Here is a 14,927-nt window from a genome sequence, read left to right as displayed (position 1 = left end):
GCTAACGTGAGGTGGACACTAATGGAAAGCCAAGGAGCTAGCCACAAAGCATGTTTACATCACATGCAAGAGAGGGAACATAAAACAACACCCTTAGCTCATCAAATCACACATGGCTGGCACAGTGAGTGAAATTAAACCACAGTCTCCTCTATGCAATAACTCAGGGAGACAGCAGGGCAACCTATGCATAGGCACAGGGATGATAGGGAGTCTCTGAAGTCAAACAGTGATCAGCCACACATCTGTATCCAACAATTGACAGGTGTATGTCAACAGCACAACACACAGGGCCCATTGTCACACTCCATGACTGTCAAACACAATTTGGATCCCTCACACACACCTCTCTCCCACCCACCTCACACCTGCAACACTCAACACCAGTGTCAAACACTCAGAATGGTGCCAATAATGTCCTGTGAATACACTGACAAACAATCACACTCCCTGGGGGGTATACACAAACATCACACACACACACTCAGGGATGCCTGAACCAATGCAGGCACAAAAACAACAGCCAAACAGAAAACTCACTAACAACATACACAGAAGTACAATAAGCCCAGACCTGTGCAGTAAAACAGTGGAAAGGTGATGGGAGCCCAGATAGAACAGGAATACACAACATCATCACTCAGGAACAATGCACAGACAACATACCCCAACGCAGACAAGAAGTGCATCATCTCAAAACAATCATGGACGCAAACTGGGAGCAATGGGCCAATAAGAAAACACAGACAGACATACCACAACACCCATTAAGTCAACATGGTGTCATAGTGTACCACATGCTTGCACATGCACAATCCTGACAAGTGACAGGTCAAATATAAGAGGGACAGGAATAGCCCTAGGTGCATTTGACAGACACATAAGTAACACACATCTGAATGTATCACAATGCATAAACAAATCACACACTATGACATGCAAATAGAACATCACACACAGAGCATCTGTCAGCTGCAAGAGACAACACAGGCCAAACACTGCACACATCCACATCAAACACACAACAGATGCACATGCAAATACATCACATTGCAAACACAACTGGACATTAGGGGATGCACACCAGGCAAGTACAAGGCAACATACACTCACAGCACTGCATGCACGACAAGCAATGTGTGCACACAAAACATACCAGTTCCACACAGATAGGAGTGCCACACCATGAAGCCCCCACAACACAAATCACCATAGCACACAGACATCACACTCAGGAAGGAAAGAAGTACCTCAGCAAACACACATACAGCTCACCCATCACCCACAGATGCACAAGTCCGGGACACCCAAGTGAAAACAACATGACCAGAGGACTGTGCAGCACAAACAGTTGAACTGCATATGAGCAACAATGACTGCAAAACAGTACAAGAAAATCACATATAACCAATTGGGAAACTGTCCTGAGTGGCACATTGGTCCTGTGCAGAAATCAGCACCACAAAGCATAATGTAACAAATAAAGTGGTGGGGAGGCACACACACTGGCAACAAGGGGACAGCTTACATGAGAGTGAAGTGGTGTGTACATCAGTAGTGGACATGGCAGGAGTGCACCATACACAAATAGATGGAGTGCTCATTTACAATGGGTAGGCATCAGAAGCACATATAGGGGATGTTACAACTCCACATCCCACATGCCATACTTGAGAAATAAATGCCTCAATTGACAGCAATGCATGAGAAAACACACCCACATTGTCAGTGTGGCTGAGCAGGTCTGCACAGTGAGCACAAACAGTAGCAAGACACATGGCTGATCAACATAACACAACAATGACTTGCAAGTCACACACTCTGCATACTCACAATTGGCACCAACAACAATTAGGTGTCCCCAGAAGTGCAAGGACACACCAACACACCGCACAGACCACAGCTTACAACTCCCACATGTGCACAATTTAGCTAACATCACCATAGATTGATTATGATAACAGTAGCTCATCACAAACAACCATCATTGCACCCCCAAGCCAAAGCGTCAAGAACTGAAGTGCCTGTCACCTCTGCAAAACCCTGAAAAAAGTTAAAACAGCCATTGGCAATGTTAAAGTGGCATACAGAGCATGTGTCACATTAAACCATACCCACACAGAAAACCCTTTATTTAGCAAGGACACTGACAAAGCAGACAACAGGAGTAACTGTCTTTATTCACATTTTACACAGCTAGGCATCAAAAGTAGACAACAGTAAGACCAGTGGCCAGTACAAAGTGAAACGTAGGTACATGAGATCCTGCACAGGGAATGGGCACACACAGCAAGACCAATGGCCAGTCCAAAGTGCAGAGTAGGTACATGAGAAGCTGCACAGGGAATGGCCAAACACATCAAGGCCAGTGTCCAGTCAAAAGTGCAGAGTAGGTACCTGAGAAGCTGCACATGGAATGGGCAAACACAGCAAGGCCAGTGTCCAGTCAAAAGTGCAGAGTAGGCACATGAGAAGCTGCACAGGGAATGGGCAAACACAGCAAGGCCAGTGGCCAGTCCAAATTGCAGAGTAGGTACATGAGAAGTTGCACAGGGAATGGGCAAACAAAGCAATGAACATCAAGGCCAGTGGCCAGTCAAAAGTGCAGAGTAGGCACATGAGAAGCTGCACAGGGAATGGGCAAACACAGCAAGGCCAGTGGCCAGTCCAAATTGCAGAGTAGGTACATGAGATCCTGCACAGGGAATGGGCAAACACAGCAATGAACATCAAGGCCAGTGGCCAGTCAAAAGTGCAGAGTAGGTACATGAGATCCTGCACAGGGAATGGGCAAACACAGCAATGAACATCAAGGCCAGTGGCCAGTCCAAAGTACAGAGTAGGTATATGAGAATCTGCACAGGGAAAGGGCAAACACAGCAATGAACATCAAGGCCAGCGGCCAGCAGCCAGTCAAAAGTGCAGAGTAGTTACCTGAGAAGCTGCACATGGAATGGGCAAACACAGCAAGGCCAGTGTCCAGTCAAAAGTGCAGAGTATGTACATGAGAAGTTGCACAGGGAATAGGCAAACAAAGCAATGAACATCAAGGCCAGTGGCCAGTCAAAAGTGCAGAGTAGGCACATGAGAAGCTGCACAGGGAATGGGCAAACACAGCAATGAACATCAAGGCCAGTGGCCAGTCCAAAGTACAGAGTAGGTATATGAGAATCTGCACAGGGAAAGGGCAAACACAGCAATAAACATCAAGGCCAGCGGCCAGCGGCCAGCAGCCAGTCAAAAGTGCAGAGTAGGTACATGAGATCCTGCACAGGGAATGGGCAAACACAGCAATGAACATCAAGGCCAGTGCCCAGTCAAAAGTGCAGAGTATGCACATGAGAAGCTGCACAGGGAATGGGCAAACACAGCATGGTCCAGTGGCCAGTCCAAATTGCAGACTAGGTACATGAGATCCTGCACAGGGAATGGGCAAACACAGCAATGAACATCAAGGCCAGTATCCAGTCCAAAGTGCAGAGTAGGCACATGAGAAGCTGCACAGGGAATGAGCAAACACATCAAGGCCAGTGTCCAGTCAAAAGTGCAGAGTAGGTACCTGAGAAGCTGCACAGGGAATTGGCAAACACAGCAATGAACATCAAGGCCAGTGGCCAGTCCAAATTGCAGAGTAGGTACATGAGATCCTGCACATGGAATGGAGAAACACAGCAATGAACAGCAAGGCCAGTAGCTAGTCCAAAGTGCAGAGTAGATACATGACAAGCTGCACAGGGAATGGGTAAACACAGCAAGGCCAGTGGCCAGTCCAAATTGCAGACTAGGTACATGAGATCCTGCACAGGGAATGGGCAAACACAGCAATGAACATCAAGGCCAGTGTCCAGTCCAAAGTGCAGAGTAGGCACATGAGAAGCTGCACAGGGAATGAGCAAACACATCAAGGCCAGTGTCCAGTCAAAAGTGCAGAGTAGGTACCTGAGAAGCTGCACATGGAATGGGCAAACACAGCAAGGCCAGTGTCCAGTCGAAAGTGCAGAGTATGTACATGAGAAGTTGCACAGGGAATGGGCAAACACAGCAATGAACATCAAGGCCAGTGGCCAGTCAAAAGTGCAGAGTAGGCACATGAGAAGCTGCACAGGGAATGGGCAAACACAGCAAGGCCAGTGGCCAGTCCAAATTGCAGAGTAGGGACATGAGATCCTGCACAGGGAATGGGCAAACACAGCAATGAACATCAAGGCCAGTGGCCAGTCAAAAGTGCAGAGTAGGTACATGAGATCCTGCACAGGGAATGGGCAAACACAGCAATGAACATCAAGGCCAGTGGCCAGTCCAAAGTACAGAGTAGGTATATGAGAATCTGCACAGGGAAAGGGCAAACACAGCAATGAACATCAAGGCCAGCAGCCAGCAGCCAGTCAAAAGTGCAGAGTAGGTACATGAGATCCTGCACAGGGAATGGGCAAACACAGCAATGAACATCAAGGCCAGTGCCCAGTCAAAAGTGCAGAGTATGCACATGAGAAGCTGCACAGGGAATGGGCAAACACAGCATGGTCCAGTGGCTAGTCCAAATTGCAGAGTAGGTACATGAGATCCTGCACAGGGAATGGGCAAACACAGCAATGAACATCAAGGCCAGTGTCCAGTCCAAAGTGCAGAGTAGGCACATGAGAAGCTAAACAGGGAATGAGCAAACACATCAAGGCCAGTGTCCAGTCAAAAGTGCAGAGTAGGTACCTGAGAAGCTGCACATGGAATGGGCAAACACAGCAAGGCCAGTGTCCAGTCAAAAGTGCAGAGTATGTACATGAGAAGTTGCACAGGGAATGGGCAAACAAAGCAATGAACATCAAGGCCAGTGGCCAGTCAAACGTGCAGAGTAGGCACATGAGAAGCTGCACAGGGAATGGGCAAACACAGCAAGGCCAGTGGCCAGTCCAAATTGCAGAGTAGGTACATGAGATCCTGCACAGGGAATGGGTAAACACAGCAATGAACATCAAGGCCAGTGGCCAGACAAAAGTGCAGAGTAGGTACATGAGATCCTGCACAGGGAATGGGCAAACACAGCAATGAACATCAAGGCCAGTGGCCAGTCCAAAGTACAGAGTAGGTATATGAGAATCTGCACAGGGAAAGGGCAAACACAGCAATGAACATCAAGGCCAGCGGCCAGCAGCCAGTCAAAAGTGCAGAGTAGGTACATGAGATCCTGCACAGGGAATGGGCAAACACAGCAATGAACATCTAGGCCAGTGCCCAGTCAAAAGTGCAGAGTATGCACATGAGAAGCTGCACAGGGAATGGGCAAACACAGCATGGTCCAGTGGCCAGTCCAAATTGCAGACTAGGTACATGAGATCCTGCACAGGGAATGGGCAAACACAGGAATGAACATCAAGGCCAGTGTCCAGTCCAAAGTGCAGAGTAGGCACATGAGAAGCTGCACAGGGAATGAGCAGTCCAAAGTGCAGAGTAGGTACATGAGATCCTGCACAGGGAATTGGCAAACACAGCAATGAACATCAAGGCCAGTGGCCAGTCCAAATTGCAGAGTAGGTACCTGAGAAGCTGCACATGGAATGGGCAAACACAGCAAGGCCAGTGTCCAGTCAAAAGTGCAGAGTATGTACATGAGAAGTTGCACAGGGAATGGGAAAACATAGCAATGAACATCAAGGCCAGTGGCCAGTCAAAAGTGCAGAGTAGGCACATGAGAAGCTGCACAGGGAATGGGCAAACACAGCAAGGCCAGTGGCCAGTCCAAATTGCAGAGTAGGTACATGAGATCCTGCACAGGGAATGGGCAAACACAGCAATGAACATCAAGGCCAGTGGCCAGTCAAAAGTGCAGAGTAGGTACATGAGATCCTGCACAGGGAATGGGCAAACACAGCAATGAACATCAAGGCCAGTGGCCAGTCCAAAGTACAGAGTAGGTATATGAGAATCTGCACAGGGAAAGGGCAAACACAGCAATGAACATCAAGGCCAGCAGCCAGCAGCCAGTCAAAAGTGCAGAGTAGGTACATGAGATCCTGCACAGGGAATGGGCAAACACAGCAATGAACATCAAGGCCAGTGTCCAGTCCAAAGTGCAGAGTAGGCACATGAGAAGCTGCACAGGGAATGAGCAAACACATCAAGGCCAGTGTCCAGTCCAAAGTGCAGAGTAGGTACATGAGATCCTGCACAGGGAATTGGCAAACACAACAATCAACATCAAGGCCAGTGGCCAGTCCAAATTGCAGAGTAGGTACATGAGATCCTGCACATGGAATGGCGAAACACAGCAAGGCCAGTGGCTAGTCCGAAGTGCAGAGTAGATACATGAGAAGCTGCACAGGGAATGGGCAAACACAGCAAGGCCAGTGTCCAGTCAAAATTGCAGAGTAGGCACATGAGAAGCTGCACAGGGAATGGGCAAACACAGCAAGGCCAGTGGCCAGTCCAACGTGCAGAGTAGGTACATGAGATCCTGTACAGGGAATGGGCACAAACACAGCAATGAACATCAAGGCCAGTGGCCAGTCCAAAGTGCAGAGTAGGTACATGAGAAGCTGCACAGGGAATGGGCAATCACAGCAATGAACATCAAGGCCAGTGGCCAGTCAAAAGTGGAGAGTAGGCACATGAGAAGCTGCACAGAGAATGGGTAAACACAGCAAGGCCATCCCTCCTTCACCAAACACAGGGGACCCCTAACTGGATGCCCAAACAGAAGTTCAAAAGCGCTGTAGCCAACCCCCTTCTGTGGGACCTCTCTGTAGGTGTTACACATACCTAAAAATAAAGAAAACCACATAGCTGTGTATGCTGTCGCTAACACTTCCATAGCTGTGCACAATCGGCGTCTCCGGACAACCTCCTCTCGTTTGGACGCCGCGCGAGACACGGACCACAATTCCCAGCAGGCCTGGATCGAGGCACCCTCTCTGATGCGCAAGTGACGACACAGTGACCCGGACGCTAAAGGAATCGTTTCGGTGTCTGTCACTTGTTGCGTATTCTCTTCCTATCCGGATCTGTTCGTTGTCAGAGAAAACTTCCTGAGAATAACCCTTGATGATAAGGCGGTAAGGGTGACTAAGTCACCCTTTTGAGGATTGTATCTGGAACATTAGTGCGTATCAGCGAAAAGCCTTATTGGAAAGTACTATTAAGTTGAGTTCGTGGAAGGGGTCGCCCGACTCTACTTCCTCACTATTACGGAACTATATCTACTCATTGGCCTTGAAGCAAAGGTTAACAAGGAAAAGCTTACCTTACGGTGCAATTGGTTTTCGTGCTGCGATTCATACAAACCACTGTATTGCGAATTACATTATGCTGATATTTGAGTGTACGCAGTCTCATAGTATAGGTTTTACTGATGTGAAGTAAAACATCAGTTTCTTGGTTTCTACATGGAATAAGGGCATGAGCTCAATAATGCCTTTGGCAGCAGGATGTTAATTGCTGTATTGATGTATGCCGAATATTTCCTTTGTTTTAGCAGGGGTGTTTTGGTGTGTGATTTGAAGGAACCTCCCCTGTGATCCACCGTAGTCTACTATATGTGGTAGGTGAAGATGCATGAATAAGTATGAATGGTAGGAACTAGCGTATACATTCCTGCTAATGGTGTTTTTTCATATATGTTTTAGAACAAACACGCACAGATAAAGAGAAGAGCTTCTGCATAAAACAAGGAACACTTTTATATGGTGATATTCAGAGCAGCCTTCTTTTTCTTTACATGTGAATGGAGACCTTTACAAACATATAGTAGTTTAGTTAAGAAGAAGTTAGTTATTGATCTCTTATAATGTTTTTTGTCTTATAGGTCTCCCTCCCCGCTATCCCCATCCTTCCCTTCCCTTGGTTAATCCCCCCAACCATCTGTGCTATGATAGCCTTGGGAGAGTGGGATGATTGAGAGGTGGACCCACTTGAGCATCGGACCGATCCTGGGAGTTCGGTATAAAACCTTAGGCAAAGAGTGGGCAGGGCAACAGAACAACCCATTTTCGCCTAAGCTTTTCTGGGAGGCCCATGATCATGCCCTTCAGGGTTTTGTTGAACCTTACAACTAACCCATTGCATTGTGGGTGATAGGGTGTGGTGAACCTTTAGTTCACTCCACACTCCTTCCACATTGCAGTGATATAACTTGACATGAAGTTTGTACCTCTGTCAGTTATGACCTCAACGCTGGAAAAGATTCCCAGGAGGGCCCTGGCCACCACAGGGGCTGTGGTGGTTCTAAGGGGTATTGTTTCTAGATACCCAGTGGCATGGTCCACCACCACTAGTATGTAACTGTGTCCAGATGCTGTAGGAGGGTTCATGGGACCAATGATATCAATCCCAAACCTCTCAAAGGGAACCCCCACCACTGGTAGTGGTATGAGGGGGGCCTTTGTGGTACCAGCTGACTTACCACTGACTTGGCAGGTGATACAGGAGTGACAAAACTCCTTGGTGTACTCAGACATGTGAGGCCAGTGAAAGTGAGAGACAAGCCTGTCCCAAGTCTTACTTTGGCCTAGGTGTCCTGCTAAGGGAATGTCATGTGCCAAGGTGAGTAGGAAGCCCCTAAACTTCAGAGGTATGACCAACCTCCTGGTGGCACCAGGCTTGGGGTCTCAACCCTCTGAGTAAAGGAGTCCCTCATCCAAATAGATCCTGTGGGATCCACTGACACTCCCAGTAGCCTCAGCAACAGCTTGCTGTCCGAGGGGTTTAAGAGAGGGGCAGGTTTGCTCTCCAAACTCAAGTCTGCCCTGGAAGGGCCCCCTGTCCCCAAGAACTCAACCTGGTCAGGTTCAAGTTCATCTGAGACAGTTCCTTCACAGGGAATAAGATCATCTCCCTCAAGAGACTGAGCCTCACTCTGAGTCTGGGGGAAAAACACAACCTTACCCCTCCTGCTCCTTCTCTTGGAAGGCACCTGGTCCATTGTTCCAGGATCCAAGGCCAGTTCAGTGCTAGTCAGTTTGGCCTGTGACCTGGCCACAGCAACCAAATCTGCAGAGATGCCCAGCATTGCTGCATGAGTCCTAAATTCCACTTCAGCCCAGGCTAAAGGCTCCAAATTATTGCCCAACAACATTCTACTGGTAGGTCTGAGCTAACCACAACTTTCTTAGGGCCAGTTACCCCTCCCCAGCTGAAATTAACAACTGCCAAGGAATGGTCATTCCTGACATTGTTTGAATTGGTCACTTGGTACATTTCTCCAAGTATGATGTGGTCAGGGCCACAAGATCCTCTGTCACCATAGTGACAGTTGTACCTGTGTCCCTGTATGCCATGGCTTCTTTACCATTGATTAAAGGCTAAATTAAAGGCCTGTATTTGTCCAGATTACTGGAACTGACAAATAGGGGGCAATATCCATGCCACCATCAAAGACAAGCACTGCCTAAGCTGGAGTTCTGACTAGGCCAGAACCCATCTCAGAGCCCAAGGTTAACCCTACTAATCCCTTGTTCCCTGTACCACCACTTGTACTTGTGCTAGGGGGCGCAGTTGCCTTAGGGACAGTGGTGGTACGCGAAGCCTTTACCTTTGTTGGATTGTGACGCCCTTCCAGATGCAGGTTTTTGGGGCCTTGATGAAGACTGTTTTTGATCTTTATCCTTGGCCCCACCTTATCTGGAGTTTTAGAATCTTGCTTCTTCTGGTCACCACCATTGTTCTGGTTTTTCTGCTTCACTCTCGTTCTAACCCACTTACCTGCCTTCTTTCCCAGTGCTTGGGGAGAAGTCAGATCAGAGTCGACCGGCAAACAACCATTACAATGCAGTCATTACAACACACTACCTTTACAACGCAGTCATTACAATGCATGTCACTACAACGCATGCCATTACAACGCATGCCACTACAATACAAATTATTTTTTCTAAGCTAGTATTATATGACCCTAGTACTAGTGGTTTTTCAGTCAATCAATACAAATATTTATCTGGTAAAACAATGCAGGCTTGAATCCTAACCGCTGCACACCAATGTGAGAAGTTGGCTTGGTATATGCTGTTCACTAATTAAAGTGGGCACCTTGCACCCGTACAAACAGCCCTTCTGGTGGTTTGCGAGGTCAAAGATAACCTTAGAAAGCTATCCGAGTGGTAGCTGTGGAGAGAGGCCTTCAGGCTTAGTCTTTGAAGGAATGTTAAGCAGCTTGTTTTTCCAGAATGCAACTTTATAGTATTGGTTAAATGAAAGGAGAACAACACAGTAGTTATACAAATATGTATTTATTAGTATAACACTATCTAGTACGACACAGTATATCCTACATGGAGATAATCACAAAGCACACAATACTAAAGTACAGAAATGACAGTAAATAGCACTAATACACAGTGGGCCCCAGGCGGAGACCAAACCATATACTAAGAAAGTGGTATAAGAACCACGACTTGAGTCAAGACAGTGTTGAGAGGACGTAGAATCACTGGGATCCGAAGGAACCGCCCAAGGTGAGTAAGTAGGGACCCCATGGAGGACGGGTGTAGTGTGGGAACACGACCGCGTGCTCCGTACAATTCTATGGGAAAGTCGCGGTTGAAGTTTTAGAGTTTAAAGACCTTTCCCAGTGGACTTCAAAGAACCCCGTGGAAGACAGAAGGTTGGAGAACCACCCCACTCGTGGATACCGAGATACCCAAGTTACCTATCCCAGGGAAGCCGGTGCATAGGTCTGAAGTGGCATCTGAAACTTCTGTCAAACCCAATGGAGGACTTCGAAGAAGAGCCGCTGCTGGAAGGAAGAAAAGTGGCAGTTGGAATCCAAAGGTGGATTCTTGTTGAAGAGTACCTGAAAGCAGAGGAGACAGAGTCTGGGCCACTTAGGAGTGACCAGGGGCTCGTAGATGAATGCCCACTGATGTTGGGTGCTTCAGGTACTTCAGGTGCGTTGATGGAGTCCTTGACTCTGCAGCTACGGGGACGTCGAGGACAACCAGGAGCCGGATACGAGCTATCCCACAAAGGATGTCAAGTGCTGAGGGGTCGCTGTCCGGCGGGAGCAGCAACAAGTCTTGGCAACAGCAACCCACGCAGAAGGTCAAAGATGTGTACGGTTCGGACCAGCAAGGTCAGGACACTCACCAAGTACAGGGAAGTCAGGGCGAGCCTGGAGCAACCAGGGGAGCCCAAGAAAAGAAAGGTGGACCCTCAAATGGACCCACAGGCCGGAGGCACAGGAGTCGTGAGAGGACCTCAAGCGATTTCACCAATCAACAGCCCACAGACCACTCGGTGCGAAGAGGTTGAAGTTCTTCGTAGGAAATGGTGCCAGAGGCTGGGGCAACTCAGAGCCCAATGCTCTTGTTTGGGAAATGCCAACAAGCATGGGCACTTGCAAATGTACTCAGTGCACAGGGGTTCGGGTATTGCAGCCCCCACAAGGGATTCTGAACTCAATCTTGGTGAGAGGAGGGCTCGGACCTCGAGGGAAGTAGAAACCCACCTGCTGTGTTGCTGAAGCCTTTGAAGTCCGTAGGAGCAAAGGATCAGCAGACTGGACAGCACTGTTGAGGTGCCTGTGGATGCAGGGGAGTGACTCCTTCACTCCAAGGGAAATATCTTCGGTTGTCATTGATGCTCCACAGGTCCTGCATGGATCCTGTATGGTGCACAGGCACAGACAATGCAGCAGACTGAATGGGGGACAAAGTCAGGCCCAAACGAAGTCCAGCGAAGTCCCGAGTGTCCAGACGGTCGAAGCTCAGTGGTTTCTAGTTCAGAATTTTGTCCACGTTGAATCTAAGGTCCTACAGACAGGTAAGCCTTTTTGTTCCCACAGAAGAGGGTTGGCAAGATTCAGGGGACCCTCCCAGGCGAGGGTCTGGACAGTGGGGAGGTTACTCCCATGTCCTTTGTCCAGTTTCGTGCCAGAGTGGGAGCCAATGCCTCCCAGTACTGGTTTGAACTGGACTATGCACAAGGACACCAAATGTGCCCCCCGTGCAGACTTTCAGTCGCTGGCAACCACACCCACCTAGCCCTAATACATTAAATCCTGTGTGGGAGATGGTCACACCTCCCTGGGACACGATGCCTATTGTTCTGCTTACCCCTGCTCGAGCTTGGCTCAGCAGCAGGAGGGCAGAAATGTGTCTCTGGTCCGCAGCAACCATTTTGTGCTGTCCGGGACTAGAAGACTGGTACCGGGAACACCAGGGACCCCCTCAAAGCTCGCTTCTGAGGGGTGGAACCATACCTCCCACACTGGTTACAGGTGTGGGGGTATGATTCCAACAAGTGTGACACCAAACACGATTGGGTTAGTTTCATCCATTTTAGAGTTGTCATCACACGGTCGAGTAATGCCCCTCTATATGTTGTATATGGCTGCTTCACTGACAAGCCAGGAGAATGGATTCCGTAGGCTGCGCGGGTGTGCTGATCATGCAGTTGCACCCTCTCACTTAGAACCAAGCACCCTGCCCTCAGTATTGTAAAGGCCTGCTAGAGGGGTGACATAGGTTTTAAGTGCAGTGACCCTTAGGTATAGTAAACCTATATCTTAAGTAAGTGGTGCCTGCACCAACTTACACAGGCTGCAATGGCGGACCTGTAGGTTCCATTTTGCATGGCCTTTCATGGGTGGCATAATACATGCTTCAGCCCAAGGGAGGCCTCTGGGGTACCTATGCACTGGGTACATAGGTACCAAATACTAGGGACTGACAAGGGTATCTGAGTATCCAATCTGGAGTGTACCTTAGTACATAACATAATAGTTTAAGGAGAAAACAGATAGACTGGGGTCCTGATTAGCAGAATCCCAGTCAGACTAGTCAAAAACAGTATCACATTAGCAAAAAGTGGGGGTAACTATAAGAAGCACATCCTACTTTCCCACACTTTCATGTTATTGGGCTCTCGTGGACACTGAACAATTTGCCCTGGGCACAATGTGATTTTAAAACCTGAGATTCCTATAATGCAGTGATGATTTCCCCCAAAACTCAAAGAATAGGGCATGCACAAAAAGCTAGCATAATCAAGTGGAAGTGGTACACACACACAGGACAGGGCCTGAGTAGGTCCCAAAAGCACTGCAGTGTTGCATGAGCAGGTGGCACAGCAGGGCCGGACTGGGAACCAAAACCGGCCCTGGCAAAGGGCTCAGCGGCACCCCGGTTTGCTGCCGAGCTCTTTGCCAGGGCCGGTTTTCGGCCAATTTTGTTACAGGGCCAATTTTGCAGCTATGCTGCAAAAACGGCCCTGTAACAAAAACGGCCCCTGGGGGCCCAAAACCGGCCCCCACCCGTGCGGCGCACTGGGGGATTGCCCGGTGCCCGCTACGGCCAGTCCGGCCCTGTGGCACAGGCCCAATTGTAGGATACAGAGGACTTCCACAATGTGCCTGAGATACAGGAGTCCACTGTGAAGTAGGGTGAGCCATTTGCAGAATTGCCTTCAGAAGACAAGAGACATGTGTAGTTTACTGATGGCTCAGCCAGGTAGGTGGGAGCTAAGAGGCATTGGAAAGCAGTGTCATACAATCCTGTGATCAAGAAATTGTTGGCTACAACCGGAGAGGGAAAGAGTAGCCAGCCACTTGTATCAGGCTTTAAAGCAAGAATAGCCAGGCAAGTGCCACATTTACACAGCTTCGTGGTCTACTACCAATGGGCTAGCCACCTGGCTTCCCACATGGCATGCTCATAATTCGATGATACATTCAAAGAGGTGTGGGATAAGGAGTTGTAGCAAGAGATCTGGAAAAATGTCCCAGCAAAGCACAGTTACTGTGTATCATATAGACGCCCACTGTCCCACGGATTCACTAGATAAGTGAATTCCCTTACAGATGAAAAGGCTAAAATATCGGAGGCTGAGGTGGTGGCGCAGGCTTCTGATTTGGTGGGAATGGCTAAGTAAGCACACCAAAAATGTGTACACCTGAGAGAAAAAGCCACTAACAGGTGGGCAGAGAATAGAAGGATGCATATTCCCCAAGATTTGATTTAAACTGTGATTATACAATGCCCTATTTGTCAGCACACTCAACACCGACCAAGTCTCACAGATAGTGAGAGGTCAGCTAGGTAAAGAAAAATTTCCAGTGCAGATATGGCAGATTGATTACATTGGGCCCACGTCAAATAGTCGAAGATGTCAATATGCATGCACAGCAGTTGATACATACTCCATATAACCATGCTACTCAGTTGAATACACGCAAAATGTTAGGCTTGTTGATTCTGTACAATTGAATTCCTCTGCAGATCCAAAGTGATAATGGATCTCATTTTAGAGGCAAATTGGTGCAGGATTATGGTGCACAACACAATATAAAGTTGATCTTTCACATTCCTTACTACCCGCAGGCTTGCGGCCTTTATAGATCGGATGAACGGATTGTTGAAAGACCAACTGGGAAAGTTGTCACATGGGTCATTAAAAAATTAGAGAGATCATTTGAATGAACCGTTACAAATATTGAACAACAGACCCTTTGCTGATGCAGAGATCCATTGATGCAGATGCTAACACCAGCTTTGCAGATTCAAACTCATGTGGCCACTAATACTTTTCTGTACTGGGAGACAATGCCCGGAACCGTCGGACCATACCAGGTGACACCAGAGGCTGCAGGTCCTGATTTGCATGCTCCGAAACTGTACAGACTCCGAAATGACCAGCCAACAGCGCAGACTGACATCTTTGCTGAATTGACCTGACAATGTCTGGAACTATCTCGCACAGACTGTCCTCAACAGGTCATATTTTTGCATTACAAACATAAAGAGAACCATGGATATTATTCACACCTGCTTGGTAGCCATACCTACCCCGTTAACGTTTTACTGCAGGCATTCAATACCACAAGTGCAGACGGGGCAGTGGAAGAAAGTCATGTGAGAACTCAAATGTCACAGTATGAATTTTGTCGATTTTATCTAGAAGCTACTGACGATACTTGGGAAAATGTAACTCAAGTGACAACATAC

Source organism: Triturus cristatus, chromosome 3_2 (assembly GCF_964204655.1).
Source record: "Triturus cristatus chromosome 3_2, aTriCri1.1, whole genome shotgun sequence".
In the NCBI taxonomy this organism is placed as follows: domain Eukaryota; kingdom Metazoa; phylum Chordata; class Amphibia; order Caudata; family Salamandridae; genus Triturus; species Triturus cristatus.
The sequence above is the reverse complement of the archived record's forward strand: the minus strand, read 5'-3'. Positions refer to the sequence as shown.